Genomic DNA, 8,335 nt, shown 5'->3' with positions numbered 1-8,335 from the left:
CACCCAGTTTGTGTCCTTTGTTACAGCAACTCCAAGAAATTAATACAGTCCAACACCTCCATGAGCTCATTGGCCTCCTTGCTGCCCCTCACACCCCTGCAAAGCTCTCGGGCCTCCCACCTGCCTTGGCCGCTCTTCCTCTTGACAACCTCAGGATTTGCTCCCTCCTACTTTTCAGGTCTCAGCTCAGATAACACTTTTTAATAACAGCCCCCTGACCACCCTCTCTATATACAAAAGCCTACCCACTCTTGGCTCTCAATATTCTTCTCCATTACCTACCTATTATGAGCTGATTTGAGTCTCCCCCCACCCCCCCAAAAAAACTTACGTTGGAGTCCTAACCCCCGTTTACCTCAGAGAGTGACCTTATTTGGAGATAGGATCTTTACAGAGGTGATCAAGTTAAAAAGAGCTGATTAAGTGTAGCCCTAATCCAATATGACTGGTGTCCTTATAAAAGGCGAAACTTGGACAGAGACAGGTACAGAGAGGGGAGACAATGTGAAGACACAGGGAGAAGCCAGCCACCGACAAGCCAAGGGAAGGGGCCTGTAACAGTTCTCCCTCATAGCCCTCAGGAAGAATCATCCCTGTGGATCCCTTGATCTCAGACTTTGGGCCTCTAGAACTGCGAGACAAACATTTCTATTGGTTTAAGACACCTAGTCCGTAGAATTCGGTTAAGGCCGTCCTAGAAAACTAATATGCTCCCTGACTCGTTACATGCTTATTTAGTTTTTCTTTCCACCCTATTAGAATCTAAGCCCATATGGACAGGGACTTGTTATGTTTTATTCACCACCCAGTGTCTGGTGTGAAGCTGTTGTGCAATAAATATTTGCAGAATAAATGAGTGAATTTGTAAATTGCTCACTCTGTGACTGGCACCACACATACATGAGGTACCAACCTGAGGGCTGTTTTCCTCCTGATACCAAATACCTGGTATCTTTTCTGACACCACTTCTTTCATCATCCAACACCAACTGGGTGTCCAACAGTTCAACGCAATCTGACAGCATGTACCTGGTATTAGCGTCAGATCCCATGAGCTAAAGGGCTCAGTTCAAGACTGCTCCCCTGTTCAGACACAGAGCCTCCCTGCCTTCTCATGCTGTGTCACCCTCCCAACACCTCTATGTGCTCAGCAGTGTGGATGCTCCCTAAATCCCATTATTTAGGGGATTTCATGAAGATTCCATTATGTAGGCATGGTTGATTACATCACTGATTGATTGAACCTCCAGCCCCTCTTCCCTCCTTAGAGGTCTGGAAGTGAGGCTCTGCGTCTTTCTGCCCCCCTAACATCTCTCCTATTTGGCTGTTCCTGAGTTAAATCCTCTAGAACAAACTGGTAATCGTAAGTAAAGTGCCTTCCTCAGTTCTGTGAGTCATTCTGAAGGATTATCAAACCTGAGCAGTGGAGGTCTTGGGAACCTCTGATTTATACCCCTGTCAGAAGATTGGGGGGCCTGGGATTTGTGACTGATGTCTGAACTGTGGATGGCTGATGAATCAGTCAGAGGACTCAGTGCTCATTTCATGACCAGCACCATCCTGTAGCTGTTTCTCCACCAGTTGTGATTGGATTCTGCCAGTTGGAAAATAAGGAGCATTTCCCTCCAAGAGCATCTCACCTGCTCAAAATGATGCTAGAAATGAACCTACAAAGAATGTTGTAGGTCTGAGATATCTGCTCCTACCAAATTGCTCTCATAAGTTCTAAATCATAGAGCTCCGGACTGTATTAAGCATCATCCTGGGGGATCCCAGAAAGGTGGGGATTTGCCTGGGTCCTTTGTCTCTTTACAGGTTGAGAGGAAAACTGTATTAATATGGGTTCTCAAGAGAATCAGAACCCATATAGATAGATAGACTTATTATAGAAATTGGCTCACATGATCATGGAGGCCAAGTTCCACGATCTGCCATTTGCAAGCTGGAGAGTCAGGGAAGCCAATGGCATAATCCAATCTGAGTCCAAAGGCCTGAGAACCAGAGGAGTGGATGGTGTAACTCCAACTCTAAGTCCAAAGGCTGAGAACCAGGAGCACCAACGTCAAAGGCCAGGAGAAGATGGATGTCCCAACTCAAGGAGAGAACAGATTCAACCTTTCTCTCTCTTTTTGTTCTGTTCAGGACCTCTATGTATTAGATGATGCCCACCTGCATTGGTGAGGGCAATCTTCTTTACTCAGTCTGCTGATTCAAATGCTAATTTCTTCTGGAGACACACCCAGAAATGGTTTCTCTAGCTGTCTGGACATTCCTTAGCCCAGTCAGATTGACACATAAAATCAACCATCATAAGAACACAGCCCTATACCTGCTGTCCTGAGGGCCCTGCAGCCCTGGTTCTGGTTCCCCCAGCATCAGCAACTTGAAGTGCTGTTAAGTTTGGCCTCGGAGACCCCAGGGATGGAAGCACATCTCCTCCTGCCTCAGCATCACCTCCCATTTGAGTGAGCAGGGACCCCTCTCAGAATTGGTGGGCATCCCCTTGCTCTCTTGGTTACAGGTAACTTAGACATCCAGGGACAGCTTTGAAAAGAAGCGATGTTACACCGTACATAATAGTAAGTTGTTGTGATCATTATTATTGCTGCCATCTTTGTTTTTGTGCTAGCAAAATGGGTCTTACAAGGTTGTGCAGGTAACTGCAAATTAGGTTTTCCCATTAAAGATCCACAAGACACCTGCATCCTTAGAATCAGGAAGGAAGCAGAGCCTGTTGCCAAATCCTCACCCTCATCGCCTCTCCCCTTCTTCCCCTCTGCCCCTCTCAGTCACAGAGGCTCTAACTTCTGTGTGAACCATGTCTTCTGACACCTACTGATTAAAATGAGCATCTGTCACTGACTCAGGCCAACTGGTCTTAAGTTTGAAGAAGGTCTCAAAGTAGCAATCAAGCAAACAGAAACCTAGAGAAACACAGATCAAAGTGGCTTCAGGACCAGAACCTGTCACCACCAGTGTTCTCATACGACTCCTTCCTCCTGGGCAGGAGCATCACAGGCACAGGTACTGGAGCCCCACGAATGAGGACCTTGGGAGGCGACCTGGCAGGCCACAGGTGCTTTGAGAGTGGAACAGGTAGGAGTTTAAGAATGCCAAGGTCCATGGAAGGGGACAAGGTGAGGTTCAAGATCACCAGAGCATGAGCATAACGCCTGGGAGCTAAAATCAGGGAGCCTCTGGGGCAGGAAGTGCTGGGGAAATCCATAGACAACAAGAAACGTGTGGCTTAAGTTCTCCTGGAGAATTAAGTTCTCCTTAGTTAGAGAATTATAAAATAAAAGTTGAAACACACAATGTAGGTCATATGCTGATCTCATATAACAGGTCATATGTTCATCTCGAAGAATTTTGTCAATAATACTAAAAAATTTGTTGCTTTTATTCGTGAGGATGCCTTGCATTTGCTATATTTCAGGGGGCAATTTCTAAGAACTGGAAAAATGTATTTTACTTTCAGGAGGTCAAAGACATCCTGCCCTGAAGCAGGAGAGGAATATCACCTATGTTGGGCTGACAGATTCATTGGTTAGTAATGTATATGGAAACCAATAGAAGAGATAAACAAAATTCTTTAAAAAAATACTCAAACATAAATTCGGCAGGAAGGGAAGAAAAATGAAATAAAGAACAGATGGGACAAATAGCAAGATGCACAGTAAGATGATAGATTTAAACCCATTTATATCAATAAATATACATAAATGATCTAAACACTATAATTAGAAGTAAAGATTATCAACTTGATAAAATAAGCAGAACCCAACTATACGCTGTCCACAAAAAATGCATTTTAAAATATGGAGACACAAATAGGTAAACATAATAAAATGGGAAAAAATATGCCAAGCAAATACTAATCATGAAATAGCTGAAATGATTATATTAAAATTAGACATAGTAGATGTCAAGATGAGGAATATTACCTGAGATACAGAGAGAGATTTTATGAAGATAAAAGGACCAATTACTTAAGAAGCCGTAATGATATTAAATATGATCAATTACAAAGTTTAAAAATACATGAAGTAAAAATAAGAGAACTGAAGAAGAAATAGACAAATCTGCAATTATAGTTACATATTTCAAAATACTGACGCAAGAAGAAACAGAAAAAAATAAAAAAATATATATCATACTGAATTTATAGTTTAAGTTTTCACACATTGTTTGTCAATTATACCTCAATTTAAAAGAAAAAAAAAAGTCCTCACAAAGAAATTACTAGGTCCAGATGGTTTCACTAGTAAATTGTATCAAATAAAAATAAAATGCCAGTCTTTTTTAGCAATATAGGAGGAAACACTTCCCTACTCATTTTATGACAAAGATAAGATGAGAAAAGAAAACCACAGTACAATATCCCTCATAAAGTTAGATCCAAAAATCTGTAACAAAATAACACCAAATAGAATCCAGGAAAATATAGAAATAATAATACATCATGACCAATGGAGTTCATTCCAGGAATACAAGGTTGCTTTCCCCCTCATACTGGTAACAAAGCAAAGATGTTCACCCTGTTTCTTTCTTTTTTAATAATAATTTTTTATTATGTTACATTAGTCACCATACAGTACATCCTTAGTTTTTGATGTAATGTTTCATGATTCATTACTTGCGTATAACACCCAGTGCTCCATGCAATACGTGCCCTCCTTACTACCCATCACCGGCCTATCCCAATCTCCCATCCCTCTCCCCTCTGAAGCCCTCAGTTTGTTTCCCAGAGTCCACAGTCTCTCATGGTTCATTCTCCCTTCTGTTTTTTCTTTTTTCTTTTTTTATTTTCAGAGGTAGAATTTGTGATTCATCAGTTACATATAACATGCAGTGCTCATTACATTAAGTGCCCTCCTTGATGCCCATCACCCAATTGTCCCTTCCCCCACCCACCTCCCCTCCAGCAACCCTGTTTGTTTCCTAGAGTTCAGCATCTCTTATGGTTTGCCCCCTCTCAATTTTCATTTTTTTATTTTTCCTTCACTTCCCCTATGTTCATCTGGTTTTTTTTCTTAAATTCCACATATGAGTGAAATCATATGGTATTTGTCTTTCTCTGACTGACTTATTTCACTTAGCATAATGCCCTCTAGTTCCATCCACATAATTGCAAATGACAAGATTTCGTTCTTTTTGATGGCTGATATTCCATTGCATATATATACTCTTTCTCCATTCATCTGTCAATGGACATCTGGGCTCTTTCCACATTTTGGCTATTGTGGACACTGCTGCTATAAAGCTAGGATGACCCTTCAGAGATGTCCAGATGTAACATGGCAGCTGGGCTTTTCTATCCCTACACCTACCATTCATTGGGTCTAGGCTGCCACCAGGCTGAGGGTATATGGTTTAGCCAGGTGGCTCCCTTCCACTGAACGCGATGCCTGTGGAAGGTCTCAGCTGAGATCGATTAGCAACCAAACTCCTGACAAGTGAGAATGAGTGTTCAGTCACAAAGGGGGGATCTAAGTGGCACCCGCAGCATCACTGCAAGAAACATTTACTAAAGCTAAACACGTTCATGCCCTAGGAACTAGCATTTCCTCTCCTCATGCAACAAAAGACATGCACCAGAATGTTAATGGCAGCATTATTCATAATTGTCCAAAAACGGAAATTACCTGGATATTTTTAACAGTCAAATGGATTCATGAATGAAATATATGCATACAATGAAATATTAAATAGCAATGGGAAATTAACAACCACTGCTACACTCAATAATATAAATGAATCTCACAAAAATAACATTGATTGAAAGAAACCAGAAACCAAAATGTGTGTACTGTAAGATTTCATTCATTTAAAGTTCAAAACAGGACAAAATTACTCAGAAGTCTACATGGTAGTTAACTCTGGACTCTGACAGATCTTGGAAAGGTCTTGAATTGGGAGCTAGTTATATTCTAATTCCTTATCTGGGTGGTTATTACATGAGTGTTTTCACCTTGTAAAAAATCACTGGGCTCTATATTTATGATCTGTGCATTTTGTGTACCTATTAACTCAACTTAAAATTTTCACTAAAATCCTGTAAGTCATGGGCTGGGAGAAGATACTTGCAAACATATAACGGGAAAAAAAAGGATTCATATCTGGAATAAATAAGGAACTCTTGAGAATCAATAAGAAAAAATCCAATGGGAGTATAAAAGGCAAAAGATATGAACAGCGCACTCACAAGAGAGCAAAATACAGGGCCAAAAAGCATATAAAAAGATACCCAATATACATACTAACTAGGGAAATACAAATTAAAATACTGTGAAATATTTCGTAACTATCAACTTTGAAAATATTACAAAGTCTAACAACTCCAGTATCGTTGCAGTTGTAGAGCAATGGGGACTGCTTACACCATCGGGCAATTTGGTGAAGAGTAATTTGGTACAATTACCAAACTTAAAGATAATTTGGTACAATCTCTGTGGAAAGAAAAAACTTGCCCTTCGATCTACTTCTAGGAAAGTAATAGAAAAACTCTTGCAGAAGTTCCATAGGGAAAATGGCACAAGAAAGTTATTGCATTACTCGTTTAAAATAGAAAAAATATATCCAGTATGACATCGTATATTTTGAAAACATGCAAAAACATAGATTCATACGTGGATGTTAGTAGAATTTTTAAATGCCATTGAAGACAAACATCAAATTTGAGATGGTGGTTGCCTCTGGGTGGGGGAAGAGAAAGGCATCCTAGAAGGATACAGTGGGAGTTGTCCCAGCATTTGTGTTGTTTTGCTTCTTAAAGAAACAGGATGCAAACGTGGCAAAATGTTAACACTCAGTAGAGCTGGCCAGTAAATGTGCTGATTTTTTATGGACTTTTCTGTATATTTGAAATATTTCATATTTTAAGAAAACTATTCACCAACATGCCTACTAATCTGATGACTCTCTCAAGCAGAACTTCTCTTCTCAATCCCACCACTGCCACAGCACGTGCATACGTACTGTACCCCCTCCCATGTCTCACGTCTTGTGCTTTACGTGACCTGGGTCACTGCAAATGGGGAGAAAAGGATGAACAGATAACAGTCCTTCAGGCTTCTGCCTAGCAGAAGATAATATAAATTGTCTTCTCATCTCTTTTTGAAATGGGCTATCTCCCGCTGACCACTAGGTGGGACACCAGCTTGCCAGTTACTGAATAAATATAATGCATATAGAAGTCTTGAAACAGCCTCTGTTTCTGCAGAGAAGACCATACTCAGAAAGCTGTTAATGGAACAGCTTAGTGATGTGCTTCCGGTGTTTGGAAGCAGCTCTTCTTTGAATTTCTGCTGATGATATTTATTTTGGAGTGCAGTAAGTAATGTTTCTAATTTACACAAATTTAAACCTATATTCAATTAACTGGACTTTTCTTTGGTCCAGAATTGGATGTTTTGGCTAACTATGGTTGGGAAAAGGAAGAGAAAAATTGGAAAATGGCATTTATTTGGTGTCCATTATGTGCCAGGAAGCAAATTACAGCTTTATCTCATGTAACCCTCACACCCATCCTTCAAAAGGGGACATCATTTCACAGTTAACAAAGGAGGAAGCAAAGGCTCAGAGATATTAGGTGCCTCACCAACATCCCACAAGTAAACAGCAGACTAAAGGTTTGAACGCTTCCTCTCCGCCAACAAAGCTCCCTTTCTTTCTACCATGCTCCCTCTCCAGAAAGCCCTTGGACTGAAACTCTGAGTGGGGCTGGAGAGGAGAATGCAGAGAATATATTTAGTACAATTTAAACACTTTTAGGCATAGCTATAATAAGAACAGGTAATAAGAAAAAATAAAAAGTCAAACACCTCCTGGTTCTGCCTGAGCCAAGATCACAAAATGAAATAAAAATTATTGCAACTTATTCTTTCCACAAAATGAGTTTTTAAAGAAGTGAAATGTCTAGAGAACTATTCTTAGATACCAAAAGTGAAAACAGGGCCCTGGTATAATCTTTCAACACAGAGTTTGGTGAACTGGGAACAGATTCTCACAAGCAGTGAGAGATTCTCCCAAGCACTCTGTGTGTGTGTGTGTGTGTGTGTGTGTGAGAGAGAGAGAGAGAGAGAGAGAGAGAGAAAGAGAGAGAGAGAAAGAGAGAAGACAGAGAAAATTAGTTTGCTAACACTGCCATAACAAAGTACCCCAGACTGGGTGGTTTAAACAAAAGAAATTTTTCTCACAGATCTGAAGGCCAAGAGTATGAGATCAAGGGGGCAGCAGGGTTAGTTTCTTCTGAGGCTTCTCTCCTTGGCTTGTAGATGGCTGTTTTCTCCCTTTGTCTTCACATAGTCTTTTCTCTGTGTGTGCCTGTGTCCTA

This window comes from Ursus arctos, unplaced genomic scaffold (assembly GCF_023065955.2).
Source record: "Ursus arctos isolate Adak ecotype North America unplaced genomic scaffold, UrsArc2.0 scaffold_4, whole genome shotgun sequence".
Taxonomy (NCBI): Eukaryota; Metazoa; Chordata; class Mammalia; order Carnivora; family Ursidae; genus Ursus; species Ursus arctos.
Note: the sequence above shows the minus strand (reverse complement) of the source record.